Source organism: Chiloscyllium plagiosum, unplaced genomic scaffold, assembly GCF_037043375.1.
Source record: "Chiloscyllium plagiosum isolate Xiang-an unplaced genomic scaffold, Cpla_swu_hap1 HiC_scaffold_13, whole genome shotgun sequence".
In the NCBI taxonomy this organism is placed as follows: domain Eukaryota; kingdom Metazoa; phylum Chordata; class Chondrichthyes; order Orectolobiformes; family Hemiscylliidae; genus Chiloscyllium; species Chiloscyllium plagiosum.
Window position 1 is genome coordinate 79,600,965 of NW_028270151.1, and position 24,460 is coordinate 79,625,424.

The following is a 24,460-nucleotide window of genomic DNA, read 5'->3' on the forward strand; positions in this document are numbered from 1 at the left end:
GAACACCCATATCTCTCTGTACTGCCCCTTTACATAAATTGATTCCATTGAAGTAGTAGTCTGCCTTCTTGTTCTTGCTTCCAAAGTGGATAACCATACATTTATCCACATTAAACTGCATCTGCCATGCATCTGCCCACTCACCTAACTTGTCCAGATCACCCTGTAATCTCCTAACATCCTCATCACATTTCACCCTGCCACCCAGCTTTGTATCATCAGCAAATTTGCTAATGTTATTGCTGATACCATCTTCTATATCATTAACATATATTGTAAAAAGCTGTGGTCCCAGCATGGATTCCTGCGGTACCCCACTGGTCACTGCCTGCCATTCCGAAATGGTCAAGGTGACTGAACAAATTCAGCTCCTTGTTTGTTCAACTTGAATAATAGATATCAGGTGTTTTATTTTGGGATCATATCCTGTCAGTTTCTGTAACTGTGAAATGTGAAACCAGGACCTTACCTATCTAGAACAAACTGAAGCATAGGATTCCTACACTGCAGAAACAGGCCTTTTAGCCCAACACGTCCACACCGACCTACCCAGACTCATTCCCCTACCCTATATTTGCCCCTGACTAATACATCCCTAAATACTATGGGCAATTTAACATGGTCAATTCACATAACCTGCACATCTTTGGATTTTGGGAGGAAACCCATACAGACATGGGGAGAATGCGCAAACTCCACACAGTCGCTCGCGGCTGGAATCAAACCTGGGTTCCTGGCGATGTGAGGCAACATGGTTAACCACTGAGCCACCTTAGCAATTACCGTAATTTCATGTTGGGTCGGCATAAAAACATTTAAAGGGAAGTCGTGTTCTAATGGTGTAAATATTTTCTTCCTGACAGATTTTCATCTTTCCCCAGCTAATTAAAGTACTTGACACATATCTGCTGCACTTCACAGCATCCTGATATATACTGTGATTCCGGAATCAGATTGAAAGATCATTTTCCTGTAAGTTATATGTTTATTATTATTAAATAAGAGTAACTGACGCAAGTCAGAAGTGACTCATGTATTTCAGCACCATTAGAAGCAAACGTTTAATGAGTTTAATGCAGCAAGCTTTTAAGTGTTCCAATTCAATTTGATAATAACAATGGTCTGTAGACCTTGCAATATCCGAAGATTATTTAGTAAATGTAAATAGAGCTTTTTAAGTGTGAAACAACTTGCATTTCAATGGCAGCAAGATGTCTTATTCCATTTGCAGTGAATCATGATAGGAGTAAACACTGTTCACATGTACCTCCGGACCCAGTTTCCAGAGAAACATTATTCCATGGATTAACCCTCTGCATCCCTGCTTTCCAATTGTTCTCGTCCTTTGCCATCATTTTCTATTGCCACACGCCTTTTTTTCCTCACCCACTACTTTCACATCCAGTTCCTTTCTCCCCACACCTACCCATGTCTGGCCGCTATTGTGTCAGACAACCTGACTCCTTCTCTATCAATACTTCCAGTTCTAGTGGTCTCATTTATCACCTTGGTATATAGGAGGGTTCCCATTGCTAGGGCCGTCAGTAACAAGATGGACAAAGAGTTGGAGCCGCACCTATTCAGTGTTTTACATCTGAGCACATGAACAGAATGGTAGAAAGGGCAACAAGCTTTAATTCTGTCAATTTCTTGCCATGCATAGGTCAACCTACACACACAGCCCAAATATACAATTGTCCACCTTCTAGCTCAACCAAAGATTCCCCTGCACTGTAGTTGACAAGGCTCTCAGTCATGTTTGATCCATCTCCCACATTTCAGCCCTCATTCCCTCTCTTCCCTCCTGTCCTCACCTACCATCCCACCAGCATCCACATCCAGAGGATCATTAGCTGCTATTTTCACCACCTCCAGTGAGATGCCACCTCCAGACACATATTCCCACACCCCCCTGGTCAGCCTTCCCCAAGGTCCGTTCCCTCCTGGACACCCTGCTCCATCACTCCCACAGCCCCATGGCACCTTCCCTTGCAGCCGCTGAAGGTGTAACACCTTCCTGTTTACTTCCTCCTTCCTCGGTATCCAAGGGCCCAAGCACACCTTTGAGGTGAAGTAGCACTTAGCCAGCACTTCACTCAATCTAATCTACTGTATTCACTGCTCACAATGTGGCCTCCTCCACATTGGTGAAACAAAGTGTAGACTGGGTGACTACTTTGCAGAAAACCTACGCTGTGTCGCAAAAAAAGACCCTGAGCTTCCAATTGCCTGCCACTTCAAGACCCCACCCTGTTCCCTGGCCAACATCTCTGTCTCAGACTTGCTGCAGTGCTCCAGCGAAGCTCAGTGTAAGCTGGAAGAACAACACCTTATTTTCCACTTGGGGACCCTGCAGTCTTCCGTACTCAATATCGAGTTCGACAATCTTAGGGCTAGAGGCACCTTCTCCTATGGCCTTACCCCAACCCCCACAGACCAGGCCTTGTTATCACATGGTCTGCTATTTCACATTGTGAGCCACTAATCGTCCCCATTAGTAGGTATTCATTCCCCTAGGCTGATTGTTATCCACTCTTTTGTCTGTCTAACTGTCCTTCTCTTTCTTTGGGCTCTATCCCCACCTATCATTTACACCTTACCCCCTCACCCTATGCTATCTTCTGCATAAGAACTAACTTTTTCCAAGCTACCATTAGTTCTGAGGAAGGGTCACTGGATCCGAAACATTAACTCTGATTTCTCTCCACAGATGCTGCCAGACATGGTGAGCTTTTCCAACAATTTCTGGTGTTGGTACAAATTGCGGATTGACTGCCATGTTTCACATATACAGCAATGATATCATTTCAAAGACATTTCTGGCGGTAAGCATGTTCAGGTGTCCTGTGGCTGTGAAAAGTGTTCTTTAATTGCAAGGTTTCTTTTTTATTCTTTCTTCTGCATTTCTCCAATGACTTATCAGAATAATGGGGATTAATCAGTCAAGAATTATTCATTGAGCCGATTGACCACAACAGCAGATAACAGTGTGACCTGAATGCCTGTTTCTAACAAACCTATTTAACGCATTACTGGTCTTGAATTTTTTCAAGTTTATTTTTTCAGTATGATGTCCTGAGATTTAACTTCTAAGATAAAATCATTCATTGGGTCAGTTTTTGAAATAAACTTTAAATTTCTCACATACACGATAATGTAAAACTCTTCAGAATAAAAGCACACAAAGATTAAACCATCCATTACAAACGATAATGCATCTGCCTGCAAAAAATGAACCTTCTGCTATTCCAAAACAATAGCTTCTGCTTCCTGACTGGCTGATTGCTAACTTAAAGTTGGGTTTGGACTCCCTGAGATTTATGATATAATGTTTATGATACCGAGCTAATGTCAAATCCCGCATTGTGAAATTATCTAGTGTACACCTGACAAATACCATACTGCCTTAAGAAAGTAGGTTGCTGTATTGCTGTCACCCTCCCAGACCTAATATTCTGCATTACGTGTGTCCCCAACTCATGGAGACTATGGATGGACAATAAATGAGGCTTTACCAGTATCATTCATGCCATGAGAATAAATGTGAAAAAAAAAAACATAATCCACTATGGCTCATCACCTCTGCTTGTACATTGAAACAGAGCAGATGAGGTGAATCATTGTGGATAATGGAGGGACCATAGTATGTCCATAGTCAAGTGTCTTATAGTGATCAAAGGAGCTGCACTCATGGTCCTGAAAACTTGGACTGCAGTTTGGGTCACATTTTATCAAAGGAATACTTGAACCAGTCCATGCTGACTTTAGAGCCTCAGTAACTCTGTCCCTTGTAATATTTTCCAGTAATCACCCCTCAGCAACTAGGTCCCTCATTTTGGGTGGAATTTAATAGATTCCCCCCAGGAATGCTCCAGCAATTGAGCAAGAGATATGTCGAACACAGTGGGAAGGCTTGGGGTAAGAACCCATGTTCTCCTTCACTCTGGCTTTGTGATTCAGAAGGGAAGGAGGGAGAATAAGACAGTGATAATGACAAGAGATTCAATGATGAGAGGAAATTCCTGGATGGTATGTTGCTTCCCAAGTGCCAGGGTCAGGTTAAGTCTACAGGATTCTCAAGGGGGAAGGAGAGCAGCCGGAAGTCATGGTACATGTTGGTATCAAAGACATAGCTAGGAAAAGGGATGAGGATCTGAAAAGAGAATGTAGGGACTTAGGTTAGAAGCTAAAAGGCAGGACAAGCAGAGTTGTAATCTCAAGATTACTACTGGTGCCACAAGCTAATGAGGCTAGGAAGAGAAAGTGAATGCAGATGAACACGTGGCTGCAGGACTAATGTAGGAGGGTGGGCTTCAGATATGTGAATCATTGGGATAACTTCTGGGGAAGGTAGGACATGTACAAGAAGGACACGTTGGACCTAAACTGGAGGGGCACCAATATCCTGGGTGGATGGTTTGCTAGAGCTCTTTGGGGGTGTTTAAACTAATTTGGCAAGGGGGTGGGAACCAGAGCTATGGATCAGAGGACAGGATAGCTAGTGAAAAGCCAGATACGGCATGCAGAGAGTCTGTGAGGAAGGATAGACAGTTGATAGGGCAAAGCTGCAGTCAGTGTGATTAGATTAGATTAGTTTCCCTACAGTGTGGAAACAGGCCCTTCAGCCCAACAAGTTCACACGAACCTTCCGAAGAATAACCCACCCAGACCCATGGGTTGAGTGTGTCTATTTTAATGTAAGAAGTATCAGGAATAAGGGTGATGAACTGAGAGAATGGATCAGTACTTGGAACTATGATTTTGTGGCCATTACAGAGACTTGGATATCACAGGATCAGGAATGGTTGTTGGATGTTCCAAGGTTTGGATGTTTCAAAAGGAATGAGGGAGGAGGTAAAAGAGAGATGGGGGAGTGGCATTACTAATTAGAGATAGTATCACAGCTGCAGAAAGGGAGGTCGTTGAGGAGGGTTTGTCTACAGAGTCAGTATGGGTGGAAGTCAGAAACAGGAAAGGAGCAGTCACTTTATTGGGAGTTTTCTATAGACCCCCCCAGTAGCAACAAAGATACAGAGGAGCAGATTGGGAGGTAGGTTTTGGAAAGGTGCAGAAGTAACGGATTGTTGTCATGAGTGACTTTAACTCCCTTAATATTGATTGGAACCTCCTTAGTTCAAATAGTTTGGATGGAACAGTTTTTGTCAGGTGTGTCCAGAAGGATTCCTGACTCAATATGTAGATAGGCCGACAAGAGGGGAGGCCATATTGGATTTGGTGCTTGGCATTGAACCAAGCCAGGTGTCAGATCACTCAGTGGGAGGGCATTTCGATGATAGTGATATAACTCCCTAATCTTTACTATAGTCATGGAGAGGGATAGGAGCAGACGGTATGGGAAGTTTTTAATTGAGGAAGGGGGAATTACAATGCTATTACACTAGAACTGGGGCACCTAAATTGGGAACAGATGTTCTCAGGAAAATGAGCAACAGAAATATGGAGGTTGTTTAGGAGCACTTTCAGATAATGTTGAATAGATTTGTTCCACTTACGCAAGCAAGATATGGTAGGGTGAAGGAACCTTGGGTGACAAGAGATGTAGAACATCTAGTCAAGAGGAAGAAGGAAGCTTACTTAAGGTTGAGGAGGCAAAGATCAGACAGGGCTCAAGAGGGTTACAAGGTAGCCAGGAAGGAACGGTAGAATGGACTGAGGAGAGCTAGAAGGTCATGAAAAAGCTTTAGCGGGTAGGATTAAGGAAAACCCTAAGACATTCTATACTTAAGTGAGGAACAAGAGAATGGCCAATCAGGGATAGTGGAGGGAACTTGTGCCTGGAGTCGGAGGAGGTAGGAGAGGTCCTTAATAAATACTTTGCTTCACTACTGAGAGGGACCTTGACATTTACGAAACAGGCTGAAATTCTCAAACTGGTTGATGTTAAAAAGGAAGATGTGCTGAAAATGTTGAGAACCTTAAATGTAGATAACTTCTCAGAGCCAGACAGGATATGCCCTATGTTACTACAGGAAGTGAGGGAAGAGATTGCTGCACCTTTGGCGATGATCTTTGAGTCCTCACTGTCCACTAGAGTAGTGCCAGATGATTGGAGGGTGGCAAATATTATTCTCTTGTTCAAGAAAGGGTATAGGGATAATCCTGGGAATTATAGACCAGTCAGTCTTACGTCCGTGGTGGGCAAATTATTGAAGAGGATTCTGAGAGACAGGATTTATGATTACTTGCAAAAGCATAGTTTGATTACAGATAGTTAGCGTGGCTTTGTGAGGGGCAGGTCATGTTTCATAAACCTTATTGAATTCTTCAAGGATGTGATAAAACACATTGATGAAGATGGAACGGTGGATGTGGTGCACATGGATTTTAGCAAGGCATTTGATAAGTTTGCCCATTGTAGGTTCATTCAGAAAGTAAGGAGGCATGGATACAGGCAAATCTGACTGTCTGGATGCAGAATTGGCTGGCTTGTAGAAGACAGAAGGTGTTCGTAGATCGAAAGTATTCAGTCTTGATCTTAGTGACTAGTGGTGTTCCGCAAGAATCTGTTCTGGGACTTCTAATCTTTGTGCTTTTTATAAATATCTTGGATGAGGAAGGGGAAGGGTGTGTTAGTAGTTTACCGATAACATGAAGTTTGATGGTGTGGTGGATTGTATGGAGGGCTGTTGTAGGTTGCAATGGAACATTGACAGGATGCAGAACTGGGTTGACAAGTGGTACATGGAGTTCAACCTGGAAAAGTGTGAAGTGATTCATTTTAATAAGTTGAATTTGAATGCAGATTACAGGGCTAAATGCAGGATTCTTGGCAGTGTGGAGGAACAGAGGGATCTTGGGGTCCATGTCTATAGATCCCTCAAAGTTGCCACCCAAGTTGATAGGGTTGTTAAGAAGGCTGTTGGCTTTCATTAGCAGTGTGTTGGCTTTCATTAGCAGGGGATTGAGTTTAAGAGCTGTGAGGTTATGCTGCAGCTCTATAAAGCCCTGGTCAGACCACATTTGAAATATTGTGTTCAGTTTGGTTCACCTCATTATAGGAAGGATGTGGAAGCTTTAGAGAGGATGCAGAGAAGTTTCATCAGGATGCTGCCTGGACTGGAGGGCATGTCTTATGAAGAAAGTTTGAGGGAGCTCAGACTTTTCTCATTGGAGCAAAGAAGGATGAGAGGCAACTTGATAGAGGTGTACAAGATGATGAGACACATACAGTGGATAGCCAGAGACTTTTACCAAGAGCAGAAATGGCTATCAAAAGGGGGCATCATTTTGAGGTGATTGAAGGAAGGGGAGATGTTAGAGGCAGGTTCTTAATACAGAGAATGCACTGCCAGTGGTGGTAGTGGAGACAGATACATTCAGGACAATTAATCGACTCTTGGATAGGCACATGGATGATAGTGAAATGAAGGGTATGTAGGTTAGTTGATCTTCGAGTAGGATATAAGGTTGACACGACATCAAAGCGAAGAGCCTGTACTGTGCTGTACTGTACTCTTCTATGTTCCCAATTCAGTATGAGTGGGAAGAGTTGAGAATGACAGGCTAGTTGATGCCATTTAATGATGGTTAAGGGCAATTTAATGAATTCATTCACTGCCACAGGTATTCCACCAGCAATGAGTGGGCTCCAGGTCATGTGGACAAACCAATAGGTTAGCCCTGGCAGACATTTATGAGGCGTGTTGAAGGTGAGGATCCTTCCTTCTCAGGCACCCAATGAGGAGTCAGCTTCTTTTCCCCACCTTCATCATTTACACCAACTCTGCTCGACCCCCACAATGAGGGGTGGGTGCGGAGGTCTGTCTCTGGTGCGCTATTGCCCCATTTCCCTGTTGTCGGAGCCACCGGGGAGGTCTTCACCCTCAGGCTAACTGCAGTCCCCAAAGTAGCCTCAACTCCAGGTGGTAGTGCTGGAACAGGAAAAGCCAGCCTCTGATTAGTCAGCTACAAACCCTGTGAAAATTCCCTCTGAAGGAGTTGGGAACACCTACAGGTGACAGTCTCCTGGAAATGGCTGCAATGAGTTTACTGCCAACTGTCCATCCAGTTGAGCATTACTAGATCATGACAGGACACCCTTGAATTCCAGCTCCTTGACAATAACTTTGTCCAAAATCACGTGGATGACATTTCCACCACACTGATGCAGTTGTGGCATTTGCCACTTATTCACCTTTGGCTCACCATTATTTACATACAAGCTGACCAGAGCTCTCAGTTAGATTCCAGTTTGCAAATCACTCCTGGGCATTCACAATTTGAAATATTAACCAACTCAGCCTTTCAATTAGATTCCAGCCAATAAAAGGCTTTTGTTGCTCTCTGTAATACATGACCAAGTGCTCTTCATAACGTTATTGTTTGCAACAGAAGCACGATAAAGGTCTGAATGATGGACAAGAGATTTTCAGTGATTGAAGCAAGTATATTCAACAGAGGAAATGAGTCAGATCATCTGCTAGCAATGAGAGAGAGATTTATTGTCTGTTATAGAAGAATTATTTTGGACAAATCTCATGCTGTCTCTGAAAATCCCATGTCAGTTCCAGTTAGGCACAAAAGAAAAATCCCTTAACTCCGCCTCTGCACTGTAACTTAAACCACGCTTGGATGAGAAACTATACAATCAATTCCCCACATAATATTTTTTGAGTGACATTTCTATTTAGTGATGGGTTTTGTCTAGCAGTGAATGTTAGTGCTGCAAAAGAGAAAAGAGATGCAGGACACGATTATCTCTCAGCCACGTCATGTAATTGGAGGTCCTGGTTAATCTTCATCAATGGTGAATAGGATAGGTTGAGAGGGATATAGGCCAAGTGCAGGCAAATGCTAGCATCTCACTTGGTGTACTTAACATGTTGACATATTAGTGTGTATTTAATATGCTGAAATGGTAGTGCATTTAGCATGTTGGCATGTTACATGATGTATATAACATGTCGATGTGTTAGTGTATTTAACATGTTGACCTGTTTTATTGTGCAATTAACATGAAGCATTGCATTGTGTATTTGCCATTCTGGCCGTTACACAGGCGTATTTTCCATGCTGGCATGTTACACGGGTGTATTAACCATGTTGGCCTGTTACACGGGTATATATACCATGTTGGCCTGTTACACAGGCGTATTTACCAAGCTGGCCTGTGAGACGGGTGTATTTATCATGCTGGCCTGTTACATGGGCATATTTACCGTGTTGGCCTGTTACACTGGTGTATTTGCCATGCTGACGTGTTACACGGTTGTATTTGCCATGATGGCCTGTTACATGCATGTATTTGCCATGCTGATGTGTTACCCGGCTGTATTTATCATGCTGGCCTATTACACAGGTGTATTTAAGATGTTGGCCTGTTATGTGGGTGTATTTGCCATGCTGGCATATTACACGGTTGAATTTGCCATGCTGGCCTGTTTCACGGTTGTATTTGCCATGCGGATGTGTTACACGAGTGTATTTACCATGCTGGCCTGTTACTGGTGTATTTACCATGTTGGCCTATTACACTGGTATATTTACCATGCTGGCCTGTTATACGGGTGTATTTACTATGCTGGCCTGTTACTGGTGTATTTACCATATTGGCCTCTTACACAGGTGTATTTATCATTTTGGCCTGTTACACGGGTCTATTTACCATGCTGGCCTTATACACGGGTGTATTTACCATGCTGGCCTTATACACGGGTGTATTTACCGTGCTGGCCTGTTACTGGTGTATTTACCATGTTGGCTGTTACACAGGTGTATTTACCATGCTGACCTCTTTCACGGGTGTATTTACCGTGTCGGCCTATTACATGGATGTATTTACCGTGCTGGCCTGTTACACAGATATATTTACCATGTTGGCCTGTTACACGGATGTATTTGCCATGCTGGCCTGTTACATGGGTGTATTTGCCATGTTGGCCTATTACATGGGTGCATTTGCCATGCTGGCCTGTTATACGGATATATTTGCCATGCTGGCCTGTTACCGGTGTATTTATCATGCTGGCCTGTTACACGGGTGTATTTACCATGCTGGCCTGTTACTGGTTTATTTACTATGTTGGCCTATTACGTGGGTGTATTTACCATGCTGGCCTGTTAAACATGTGTATTTACCATGTTGGCCTATTACACGGATGTATTTACCACGTTGGCCTGCAACATGGATGTATTTACCAAGCTGGCATGTTACACGGGTGTATTTACCATGTTGGCCTATTACACAGGTGTATTTGCCATGCTGGCCTGTTACACCGATGTATTTACCATGCTGACCTGTTACACGGGTATATTTGCCATGCTGGCCTGTTACACCGATGTATTTACCATGCTGACCTGTTACACGGGTATATTTGCCATGCTGGCCTGTTACACGGATGTATTTGCCATGCTGGCCTGTTACACAGGTGTATTTACCATGCTGACCTCTTTCACGGGTTTATTTACCGTGTTGGCCTATTACATGGATGCATTTATCGTGCTGGCCTGTTACACAGATGTATTTACCATGTTGCCCTGTTACACGGATGTATTTACCATGTTGGCCTGTTACACGGGTCTATTTAACATGTTGAAACTTTATTGCTGGAACAGCACAGCAGGTCAGGCAGCATCCAGGGAACAGGAGATTCGACGTTTCGGGCACAGGCCCTTCAGGCCCTTCAGTTTCCTGAAGAAGGGCCTGTGCCCGAAACGTCGAATCTCCTGTTCCCTGGATGCTGCCTGACCTGCTGTGCTGTTCCAGCAATAAAGTTTCAACTTTGATCTCCAGCATCTGCAGACCTCACTTTCTCCTATTTAACATGTTGGCCTATTACACTGGTGTATTTGCCATGCTGGCCTGTTGCACGGATATATTTGCCATGCTGGCCTGTTACCAGTGTATTTATAATGCTGGCCTGTCACACGGATGTATTTACCATGCTGGCCTATTACACGGGTGTATTTACCATGTTGGCCTATTACACGGGTGTATTTACCATATTGGCCTATTACACGGATTTATTTACTATGCTGGCCTGTTCCATGGGTGTATTTACCATGTTGGCCTGTTACACGGATGTATTTGCCATGATGGCCTGTTACACGGGTGCATTTACCATGTTGGCCTGTTACTGGTGTATTTATCATGTTGGCCTATTACGCGGGTGTATTTACCATGTTGGCCTGCTACACGGATGTATTTACCAAGCTGGCATGTTACACGGGTGTATTTACCATGTTGGCCTATTACACGGATGTATTTGCCATGCTGGCCTGTTACACGGATGTATTTACCATGCTGGCCTGTTACTGGTTTATTTACCATGTTGGCCTATTACACGGGTGTATTTACCATGTTGGCCTATTCCACGGGTGTATTTACCTTGCTGGCCTGTTACACGGATGTATTTACCATGCTGCCCTCTTCCACGGGTGTATTTACCATGTTGGCCTATCACACGGGTGTATTTGGCATCCTGGTCTGTTACATGGATGTATTTGCCATGCTGGTCTGTTACCGGTGTATTTACAATGCTGGCCTGTTACACGGATGTATTTACCATGCTGGCCTGTTACACGGATGCATTTAGCAAGCTGATCTGTTACACAGGTCTATTTACCATGTTGGCCTATTACACAGGTGTATTTACCTTGCTGGCCTGTTACACGGATGTATTTACCATGCTGGCCTGTTACACGAATGTATTTACCGTGTTGGCCTATTACATGGGTGTATTTGCCATGCTGGCCTGTTACACAGATGTATTTGCCATGCTGGCCTGTTACACGGTTGTATTTACTATGTTGGCCTATTATACGGATGTATTTACCATGCTGGCCTATTATACGGGTGTATTTATCATGCTGGCCTGTTACACGGGTGTATTTACCATGTTGGCCTGTTACTGGTGTATTTACCATATTGGCCTGTTACACGTACGTATTTACCAAGTTGGCCTGCTACACAGATATATTTACCAAGCTGGCATGTTACACGGGTGTATTTACCATGTTGGCCTGTTGCACGGATGTATTTGCCATGCTGGCCTGTTACCGGTGTATTTATCATGCTAGCCTGTTACACGGATGTATTTACCATGCTGGCCTGTTACTGGTTTATTTACCATGTTGGCCTATTACACGGGTGTATTTACCATGTTGGCCTATTACTCGGATTTATTTACTATGCTGGCCTGTTCCATGGGTGTATTTACCATGTTGGCCTGTTACACAGATGTATTTGCCATGATGGCCTGTTACACGGGTGTATTTACCATGTTGGCCTGTTACTGGTGTATTTACCATGTTGGCCTATTACGCAGGTGTATTTACCATGTTAGCCTGCTACACGGATGTATTTACCAAGCTGGCATGTTACATGGGTGTATTTACCATGTTGCCTATTACTCGGATTTATTTACTATGCTGGCCTGTTCCATGGGTGTATTTACCATGTTGGCCTGTTACACAGATGTATTTGCCATGATGGCCTGTTACACGGGTGTATTTACCATGTTGGCCTGTTACTGGTGTATTTACCATGTTGGCCTATTACGCGGGTGTATTTACCATGTTAGCCTGCTACACGGATGTATTTACCAAGCTGGCATGTTACACGGGTGTATTTACCATGTTGCCTATTACTCGGATTTATTTACTATGCTGGCCTGTTGCACGGATGTATTTGCCATGCTGGTCTGTTACCTGTGTATTTATCATGCTGGCCTGTTACACGGATGTATTTATCATGCTGGCCTGTTACTGGTTTATTTACCATGTTGGCCTATTACACGGGTGTATTTACCATGTTGGCCTGTTACCGGTGTATTTACAATGCTGGCCTGTTACACGGATGTATTTACCATGCTGGCCTGTTACACGGATATATTTACCATCTGGCCTGTTACACAGATGTATGTGCCATGCTGGCCTGTTACACGGATGTATTTAGCAAGCTGATCTGTTACACGGATGTATTTACCATGTTGGCCTATTACACTGGTGTATTTGCCATGCTGGCCTGTTACACAGATGTATGTGCCATGCTGGCCTGTTACACGGATGTATTTAGCAAGCTGATCTGTTACACGGATGTATTTACCATGTTGGCCTATTACACTGGTGTATTTGCCATGCTGGCCTGTTACTGCTGTATTTACCAAGCTGGCCTGTTACACGGACGTATTTACCATGCTGGCCTATTACTGGTGTATTTACCAAGCTGGCCTGTTACACGGACGTATTTACCATGCTGGCCTATTACTGGTGTATTTACCAAGCTGGCCTGTTACACAGACGTATTTACCATGCTGGCCTGTTACTGGTGTATTAACCAAGCTGGCCTGTTACACAGACGTATTTACCATGCTGGCCTGTTACTGGTGTATTTACCAAGCTGACCTATTACTGGTGTATTTACCAAGCTGGCCTGTTACACAGACGTATTTACCATGCTGGCCTGTTACACGGACGTATTTACCATGCTGGCCTGTTACTGGTGTATTTACCAAGCTGGCCTGTTACATGGACGTATTTACCATGCTGGCCTGTTACTGGTGTATTTACCATGCTGGCCTGTTACACGGATGTATTTACCAAGCTGGCCTGTTACACAGACGTATTTACCATGCTGGCCTGTTACTGGTGTATTTACCAAGCTGGCCTGTTACATGGATGTATTTACCATGCTGGCCTGTTACTGGTGTATTTACCAAGCTGGCCTGTTACTGGTGTATTTACCAAGCTGGCCTGTTACACAGACATATTTACCATGCTGGCCTGTTACTGGTGTATTTACCATGCTGGCCTATTACTGGTGTATTTACCAAGCTGGCCTGTTACAAGGGTGTATTTACCAAGCTGGCCTGTTACATGGACGTATTTACCATGCTGGCCTGTTACTGGTGTATTTACCAAGCTGGCCTGTTACACGGACGTATTTACCAAGCTGGCCTATTACTGGTGTATTTACCATGCTGGCCTATTACTGGTGTATTTACCAAGCTGGCCTATTACTGGTGTATTTACCATGCTGGCCTATTACTGGTGCATTTACCATGCTGGCCTATTACTGGTGTATTTACCATGCTGGCCTATTACTGGTGTATTTACCAAGCTGGCCTATTACTGGTGTATTTACCATGCTGGCCTATTACTGGTGTATTTACCATGCTGGCCTATTACTGGTGTATTTACCAAGCTGGCCTATTACTGGTGTATTTACCATGCTGGCCTATTACTGGTGCATTTACCATGCTGGCCTATTACTGGTGTATTTACCATGCTGGCCTATTACTGGTGTATTTACCAAGCTGGCCTGTTACTGGTGTATTTACCATGCTGGCCTATTACTGATGTATTTACCAAGCTGGCCTGTTACACGGGTGTATTTACCAAGCTGGCCTGTTACATGGACGTATTTACCATGCTGGCCTGTTACTGGTGTATTTACCAAGCTGGCCTGTTACACAGACATATTTACCATGCTGGCCTGTTACACAGACATATTTACCATGCTGGCCTATTACTGGTGTATTTACCAAGCTGGCCTGTTACACGGACGTATTTACCAAGCTGGCCTGTTACTGGTGTATTTACCAAGCTGGCCTGTTACTGGTGCATTTACCATGCTGGCCCGTTACACGGACGTATTTACCAAGCTGGCCTGTTACTGGTGTATTTACCAAGCTGGCCTGTTACTGGTGCATTTATCATGCTGGCCCGTTACACGGATGTATTTACCATGCTGGCCTGTTACTGGTGTATTTACCAAGCTGGCCTGTTACTGGTGCATTTACCATGCTGGCCCGTTACACGGATGTATTTACCATGCTGGCCTGTTACTGGTGTAATTACCAAGCTGGCCTGTTACTGGTGTATTTACCATGCTGAACTGTGTGAAAAACCATGTCAATGATGCGATCTAGTGCAGCACCGGATAGATAAACAACGCTGGTGTGACTCATACATGGACATCCCAGAGGCACAATCAATAATTACTAACATTTTGCTGTTGTTGTGACTCCTGTTGATCTAATAAGTGTAAATTTAATAATTTACGTAACCAGGACTCATGCATATTCTCAGTGACATGTGTCCCTCTACTGTTCAATAGTTACATAGCACCATGAATTCTAGCTTGCTGGAGATATATTAAACCAAACAGAAACTACAGTTTTCTAATGTTTCAATTTTCTCCCGCAGCAGAACATACAGTGGGATTGTGCCGGACAGGAAACATTCAGTTAATCCAAAGCAGTATAAACTTCAACAATGACTTGTATTTACATAGCACTTTAAATATAACAAAATTTCCTGGAGCACTTTACAAGAGTTCAATGAAGCAAAATTATAAACCTAGGTGAAATAACTCCACAGAGGTGGGTATCCCATCTCCAAGTCACTCTTTATTTACACGTGCATAGTACTTGATACAGGTCCCGCTCCCTCAGAGCCAGCTCTCAGCGTAAACAAAGCCTCTGACACTCCTGAATAAATCTGTCAGCCAGGACTCCCTGATTGGATCAGGTTAATACTTTGTATATAATATTGCATGTCATATTCTATAACATACAAGTGGCTGACCTCATTACATCCGCTACATCTCTCCCCCTCTAAGTCCAGGGACATAGGTCTGTTCTTTTCCTAGTAGCTTCTCCTGCAGCATTTTCACACCAGGCCCGGTTCCTCTGTCTCAGTCTTGGATATGTGTGGCATGTAGCAGACCGTAGCCCGTCTCTTGCACCCACAGTCCCTCGGAATAAATTTGTCCTCTTCTTCAGACACATCCACCATGTCCATCTTAGAGTTCGAAGTTTCTTCAACACTCGATGGAGCAGGAGAACCTACAGGTCCCAACAGCCATTTCAGATGTTCTGAGAGGCTGGGTATTTTTTTGATCCTGCTCCAGTTGCAAGTTTGCAGTTTTCATGTGATTTCCCATGCTTGTTCAGGACCACTTCACCTTCCCAGACTTTGTACTTCACAGGAACTGACTTCGCCTCAACCATGCCTCTTACCCATGCAGAGCTAATTCCACGGTTACGGCACCAAACTTTGTTCCCTGAAGTAAATTGTCTCTCTCACTTAGAGGAGCCTTGTGTCTGAAATTGATGTTTCTGATGCCATTTCACCCTCCCTCCAACAGGTCCAGGGAGGTCAGACCTAACCTGGTGTGGAAAATTCAGCAGCAACTCTGCTAGAGCTATCCCGGTAATTGCATGAGGGATGATCTGATAATCAGATAGGAACCTGGACTGTTTGTTATTGAGAGAAGCTGGAGATTGTTTCCTTTAAGCCAGCAGACAAAGTTGAGACTGCACTTTCCACCAGACCCTTGGATGACAGATGGCATGGAGCTGTCCTTATATGCTGAATGCCATTCAACTTTAAGAAATTCTCAAATTCCCATTATCTGTTACCAACATTTTCGGGAGTCTGTGCTTTGTAAAAGGTGCGCTCAGCTTTCCTTTCATCATTCCTGTGTTTGATGAATGAACTCTATGCATGTCTAATCACTTTGAATGGGCATCCACAATATTGAGTCCATGAAAAGGCTGGCATAGTCAATGCATAACTGAGTCCTGATTTACCCAGCCATTCGTATGAATGTGAGGGAAGCTACTGGTGGTAATTTTTGTCTTTGTTGGCACTCTGGGTACTGACTGACCAATGCAACTATGGCTGCATGCAACTATGGCTGGCCACATAACGTCTCACCAACATCTTCATTTTGGAGGCTCCTGGATGATCCTGGTAGAGTTGCTCTGGACAATCAATCTTGCTCCTCATGATAAAATGCCATCCTGCGCGGTGATCTGGTCTTTCAGAGTCCGGATAGGTTTCAATTCTGGTTGTGATGGCCCTTTTGTTTCCCCAACACCACCAGCTGTTTCTCATATGAGACCAGAACCGAAGATGCACCCTTAATCTGTAAATGTTCCCCAGTCGCAAGGTCTTACACAAACTTAAGGGTTGGAGTCCTGAGCAAATGTTGTTAAAGCCTGTTTCTGCAATCACTGATACAACCGCACTGGTATCAACCCCCATTAGAACCCTGTGAGCATTTAACCAGATGTTTATTTTGATTGGTTCTGATTTGGATGTTGCTAAGCAATAAGATGGAGGTGGACTTTCCAAGGTGTGCATTCTCCTGGATACCTATGCGTTCTCTTACTCAAGTCAGGCCTAGTGGGACTCTTTTGCTGTCTTGAGTCCGCATACCAGCAGCAGTTACAATGGCTTGCCTACCCGGATCCTGAAGAAAATGTTAACGATTTGGCCAAGGTTTGGCCTTGTTTTGGGGTTTTGCTGTGGGATAATGTGGAGTCCCTCTGTTCAGGATACGTCCTGAGTGAGGCTGTGCAATTGCTTTCACTCAAGCGGTGTTACCCAAGCTCAGTCAGATTGGCAAAGGTGTCCACTTCCATCAGCACACCCTGTAACTCATAGGTTCCACTTGCCGCATTTTCTAATAACAAAGCCAGTCGTACTGCCTGTTCAAAGTCCAGTTGGGCTTCAGCTAGTAGGTACTTTTGCATGGTTACATAATTAATCCCACATACTATGTGTTGCATTCAGTAATCTTGTAAATAAATGCTGTTTTGTTTAAAACTAAGTGGTTTGACCAGCTGATTCCCTTCTGGAATATCCACTTTACACCTGCTTAAAACAACTAGCAAAGTTAGGGTCTGGGCTACCTTCGTGAAATGTTTTGAGGGGGTCTGGCCTGGTCCATAACATAAGATGACTGGCATGTGACTTTGGTTTAACCCATGATGAAATGCTGAGAAACTGTTTGGTATGTGGGGTCAATGAAGTAACCATGCAAGAGTACCTACTAGCTGAAGCCCAACTGGACTTTGAACAAGATTTTTAAAAAATGTTCAGTTATGGCAGCATGACTGGATCTGACAAAAATCTAAACTGTGTTATCTGAATTTTAGATTGGTATCGGTAATGCTGGTACTACAGGAGTTTTAAAAAAGTTTTAATTGTGGAATTTTCTTCCTAATTTAACTTGGCACAGTATTAATCAATTAGCGACTGAGAGAGGAGCCAATTCACTCAGTTCATACATGAATATGCTGTGTAATTCAATCAGACATCTAAATTTGGAGAAAATGAGGACTGTAGATGCTGGAGATCAGAGTCGAGAGTGCAGTGTTGGAAAAACACAGCAGGTCAGGCAGCATCTGAGGAGCAGGAGAATCGACATTTTGGGCAAAAGCCTCTTGCAGAAGGGCTTATGCCCAAAACGTTGATTCTCCTGCTCCTCAGATGCTGCCTGACCTGCTGTGTTTTTCCAACACCACACTCTTGACACAAACTCCTAAATGTCAACTTCTTAAAAATTGATTCACAAGTTACTGCAGTTCACTAAGGACTAGTTGCTAATTCAGAAGTGGTTACCAGTCTGCACCTTTACAAAGATGATCTTTCCCTGGTGTCTACAAAGAAAGATCGCATGAAAAGAGTAAGACAAATGTTAACAAAGAAAGCAGATAGAATCATAGTTTTAATGCTTGCGTTGTACGCCATTTGTAATTTTCTGTTATCAGGAGCTAACACACATACTGACCAATGAAAGCATGTTGGGCTGGATTTTGCACCTTTTCTCTGCTCATTTTTTTTTCAACCCTTTTGGGCCGGCAGAAAAGAATAAAGTGGAGCAGCATTTCACAATATCAGAAAAATGCCCTGAAGGCATATTTTATTCAATTTGTCCATTTACAGTATGCAAATGTCACTGACAAGGCCAGCACCAATTGCACTTGAGAAGGAGACACCTTCTTCAAGCACTGCAGTCTATGTGATGCAGGAACACCCACAGTGCTGTTAGAGAGAGAGTTCCATGTTTGTGGTACAGTGATAGGAAAGGACCAGCAATATGGCTCCAAGTCGGAATGGTGTTTGACTTCGAGGGGAACTTGCAGGCAGCAGAACTCACATATTCCTTAAATAAAAATTGAAAGAACTGTGGATGCTGTAAATCAGAAACAAAAATAGAGATTGCTGGAAAAGCTCAGCAGGTTTGGCAGCATCTGTGGAGAAATGTCAGAGTTAACACTTTGGGTTGAGTGATCCTTCCTCAGTTCTGGGGAACTTTGAGTAGGACTACCTTTTATGGACAACCCGGACATGATTTTACTATATCAGAACATTCAAATAGTACGTTTATAAAGGACATTTGATGTCACAAAGTGTGAAAACCTATCATGGCAGCCATCTCTGATAAAATCAAAAAACAGTTGATTTTATTATTTGAAGTCGCTTTGAGAAAGTTTCAACCCACAGACCTTTTGAAAATCCTTCAGCCATCTTGGAAAATGAATAACTTAATTCATCACTATGGTCAATATTTACTATACTGGTGAAGAAAAATTGAACTTTATATTGAAGTCATCATTTAGAATAGTAAACTTCAATGGCATATAGTTTTGGTACTACAACAATAATCATGACAACAGCAAAAATTCAAGAACAAATTTAATCAACAAAGAACACAACAAGGCAACAATGTCATTATAGTACAAGGATTTCTAAACAATCATCTTCTAAATCTGGACAACATTCAACAATCTCAAATGTCTGAGAACAATCAGCCGATGCAAGAACTTCCAATGGTTCCAATTTTTCCACCAAAGAAATTCAGGCAATCAGGTCCATTTGACAGATCAGAAAATTGGCAAACATCAAATTCCCAAGACTTTGAACAATTTCACATTGGGCAGTAAATCAAATGAACAACAAATTAGCACACTTCCTCAGAACACGTCTTATATCAATGACAGATGAATGAGAAATAGGCTACATCTGACAACCTCGTATCAGCGTTTGATCAATATCTCACTTAAATAGCAAATAAGACACTGACAAGATCACACTTCAGTAGCAGAGACTAACTTGCAGGGAATCTGTTCATTAATTACTTGTAGTATTACCTGAACCACAAATCTATAGAAAGTTATAACAAGAGCTCAAGTGCAATAGAATCATCATTGGTCTCTTAGATAAATCAGTTCTTCAATCAAAATGGGATCTTTCTCTTGAATGTACAAAAAGGAATGGTTGCAGAGTGCAGAATATTGTTCAAGAAGCATTATACAGCAAAATTCCATCTAATACAGAAAATTCCATAGTCCAAGTGTGGATTTTTTAAAGCATAACTGAGCATTTGACTAGAGGACATTTGGTAAATATACCATAATGCAAAGTTCCAAATAATCTAACGCCACAGTATCTCATCACAGTTTTAGTTCTAAACCTCCACATTCATGAGGACAAATGTGCCCAGCCTATATAAACAATGGTGTGGAGGTGCTGGTGTTAGACTGGAATGGACAAAGTTAAAAATCCCACAACACCAGGTCATAATCCAACAGGTTTATTCAGAAGTAAAGCTTTTGGACCGTTGCTACCTGACTATAACCTGTTGTTGTGTGATTTTTAAGTATACAAAAAATGTGTTCATTGTAGGATAGGAGGCCAATTCTCAAAGATGTGCCACAATGTAGAGAACATACTAAGATGTCAAACCAAATCATTTTCACGCTGATCTACGAAAAACACATCAGTAATGCAATGTAATAAGTTCTTTACATGTATGGGATTGTGTCCAAATAATGACTAGAATCGGTGAGTGGTGAAAACAGTCTCTTTTATTCGGCAATCACAGCACAAGGTCGAGGTAGTAACAGAATCCTGAAATACAGTTCTGACAAGAGCCCCTTTATACACAGTTCTTACATATATTAAAATTCCATTACAATGGTGTTACATTTTTATCTCTAGTACACAAAGTTTGAAGGACTTCTGTCCTGGGAGACAGGAGATGGGTTAAAACATGCTAAGTGCTGGCTGCTACTTATGATGGGCCGTCTGTCCGGTCTGCTTGCATGATTAAGAGGTGTTAGCCCTTTTGTCGTTTAAGTTAGTAACCGTTAGTGAAAATACTAGGCCTATATGCTCTAAATAAGTTAGAAATTGTACCTGTCCTTATTAAAAGAATAAAGGACATTAAACTGATTACTGCAGCTGGGTTGTGAGATTTATTTACTAATTGCCAGAATGAATTTCATTCATGCAATTTCATGGGAGCGCTGTTCTGTCACTTAGTTTCTTAAAGGGATATTGGCCCAGTTAGAGTAGAGTAGAGTAGCTTTTTATTTGTCATTTCTACCATATACAACTGATACAGTAAAAACAAGACAGCATTTCTCCAGGACCGAGGGTGCTACATGGACAGCACAAACTACACAATCATACACGGCATAAAGTGCATAAGAAGTACAAAAACAAGTGTAACACAAGTTACAGTGGAACAGAAGAATGATGAATAATAGACATTTTTCTAGCAGCAATACAAAAGAATTTCAGGTGAAAGAGTCCGATTACACTGTGTTGAGGAGCCTGATGGCTTGGGGGAAGAAGTTGTTGCACAGTCTGGCCGTGAGAAACTGTATGCTCCAGTATCTTCTGCCAGATGGCAGGAGGGGAAAGAGTTTGAGTGAGGGGTGTGAGGGGTCTTCCACAATACTCTAACCTTTCGGATGCAGCATGTGGAATTAAAAGGTATTTAACAGGTACTTACTAATTGGGAATCTATGCAGGCCAGGAGATGGTTGGTAAGGGCTGATTAACATTATGTTTCATGGAGACTTCATGGGGATAGTATTGTTCTGTATGCTACAGTTATTTAGAGGTAAACACTGCTTATAGCAAGGACTGATAAGGTGTGAAAATGCAATAACGGGTTTGAAAAGATTGTTTTTCAATTTGGTTAGTAAAATATACTACAGAACCACCATTTTATGAACGAATGAATGAAACCATGTTGTAGTAAATAACGGGTTATAAAGGGTATGAATGAATGAATAGGAACCTGATATTAATGAATATAGCAAGCTGGTGAGTGAGTTAATAAAGATAATCTATAGCATAATATCTCACATATGAGACCAACTCCCTAAAGATAAACATCATCATGCTTTTTCTTGGGGAAATGGTACCATTATCCAATCCAGATGCCATTAAGGGAGAAGAAGAAACAACCCAATCTACCGGTACATTCCTACAGTTATATCAGTGCAAAGCCCCACAGCAAATACTATCCTTCAGGGTGGGTGGTCAGGTCACTAGGTCAATTAAATCTCTCATTGAATAGAAGTCAGCAGAGAAAAGGAAAGCTCACTAATTTTGCCTCAAGAGTTACTTACCCACCTGCCACTACTGATGAATCAAATCAAGAACTTGGGGAGTGCTGGAGAGATAAGGACAAAATGTACATTAAATGTTGTAAAAGAGGTAACTGAAGTAACTCATTTCAGATTGCTTAATCAATGGTTATGACCTTGGGGTAGGATGTTGTGCAGCTGCTTTCAGGCCCTTGATATTGCTCAGCTGATTCCCACAGAGTATAACAGCACAACGTGGGTGGAATTAGTCACGTAGATCCAAGATGGACGATCATAGGTCACAGTCTCATAGCAATTTAACAATAAACCCACACCTCTCAGATATCTATTGCTCACTGTATTATAGTATCAACATTCAAAAAATAGAGTTCCACAGAAGCCAACGTTTGCTGACAGTCTTGATTTGGTCTTCTCCTTGACCAGTCTATCTCGAACCCAAGGTCTCAGGTGTGGCCTTAAAACCATTTGAAAAGAAAAGGGTCCATACATTACATTTTCACCAGTCAGACCTGACACTTTGAAAAAAGTTTACCTTAAAATGATGGGGGTGGGTGTCACGAATATGTGGGAAGCATCTGTATGCCACTTTCAATCTATTCCTGCAGTGTGGGTTGGGGTGATGATATTAAAGGTTTTTTAAAACAAAACTCTGATTGAGCTCAGCTTGACTCCTCATGTTGCTATTTAAAGTGACTTTTAAGAACACTCTTAGGACAATGTGTGCCAGCCAGGCTGGTTAACAATAACATTGAAGAGGCTTTAACAGAACCAAGAGTAAGTGACACACAGATATAGGAAATTTTAAATTATTAAGTTTAAAATTAAAAGTCTTAGATTAAATGTTGTACTATAATACTCTCTGTATCTTTGTATGCATGACCATATTAGCATAAAAAACAAAAAGATCATCACGAATAATGTCAAGAGTGATTCTTTTGAAAAGAGAAAGAGAACCATCAACAACGGAAGAATAGAAGTTGACAGCACATAAGGCAGCCATTTGGCACATTCAATGTTGCTAACTCAACTCAAAATCTCTTCATCATTTTGTTCTCTTCCCATAGACTTGCATCTGTTTCTTTTACAAATGATCATCTACATTTCCCCTATGAGCTGCTTTGATTATACCTTAATGACTTCAAAGGGCAAAAAATATTTCAGGTTTAAATAAAGATTTTCTAACTCTTAGAGATAACTTTGAATAGATAATCCATCTTGACTGACTTCTCAAACAAGGGAAACTGTCTTTTTTTATATATTCAGTCTATCAGAACATTTTTGCAAAATTTGAAATCTTCTAAATTTGAGCTTCTTCATCCAGTAGAATTAATCCTGATATCTCAACTTCCTCCTTATAAATTGTGTTTCCTAACTCTGGCATCTTCTAGTGAACCAATACAGTATATGAGAAAGAGAGAGAGAGACAGACAGAGACAGAGAGAGAGTGAGACTTAAAACAAAGAGACAGGTGGGGGATGTGGGTTATGGAGGGTGGGGGGATCTGCTGGGTGTGCTGCTGCGATGAGAGACATTACAGTGATCCACAGTTTAATAAATTACAGCTATTGTAGCTGAATAGATATTAAATCTGCCACACAGATGAATGAAAACTTTTCCTGATCCTAAAGATTGAGAGATTGGACACGGTTGATTTAAACATAACAACAGGAACATTAAGGTCGACCTGTTCAAGAGGAAAGGACCAAGGACAGAATGGGTATCACATCTACACACGCAGGGTCATCACACTTAACAGTTCAGAAGGCTAACAGCACCATCATTAACCATCATTAGTCATTCAACACAAGGAGGAGTCCACAAAGCTTCTGGAATCATTGCTCAGGTTAAAACTTTAAAAGTTATTAGTTATTGCTAAGGAGGTGAACTAATTTTGGCTTTTAATACATTTACTACACTAGATATCTAATGTCAGCAACTCAATAACTGTTTAAGGTGTTGAAATGTAAACTAATCCCACCAACGGATACCAACCTAACATAATTCTATGTTCATAATTACCAATTCAGTTAATAATACATTGTGATTGAACTCAACTGTCTTTGCAACCTCTGTTGTAAATGTTGCCAATTAAATCTGTCTACTTAATGATGTGCAGATACCTTGTGTTTAAAGCTTTATGAAAATAAAGTTTGAAGAGAGTCATGACTTTATGATTGTATATTTTTGATGTATTAGCAAGAAAGAGCTAATCCCCGGATTGGCTTTTCCACACCCTGTTTGGAGGTTTTATAGTGGAAGTGTTCATACAATGCAAACTGATGGCGGAAACGTACGACTCA

At 42.2% G+C, this 24,460-nt stretch overlaps 1 long non-coding RNA gene across 1 annotated transcript in view; it reads left to right on the forward strand.

Annotated features, from left to right (window-relative positions):
• LOC148148356 (uncharacterized) overlaps positions 1–19,058 on the forward strand; it is a 54,314-nt gene extending 35,256 nt beyond the window's left edge. Inside the window, exons 2-4 of the long non-coding RNA XR_015759226.1 lie at positions 864–972; positions 2,711–2,825; positions 18,700–19,058. This is a non-coding gene — a long non-coding RNA (uncharacterized LOC148148356). The remainder of the gene's footprint in view (positions 1–863; positions 973–2,710; positions 2,826–18,699) is intronic.
• Positions 19,059–24,460: the final 5,402 nt, after the last annotated feature.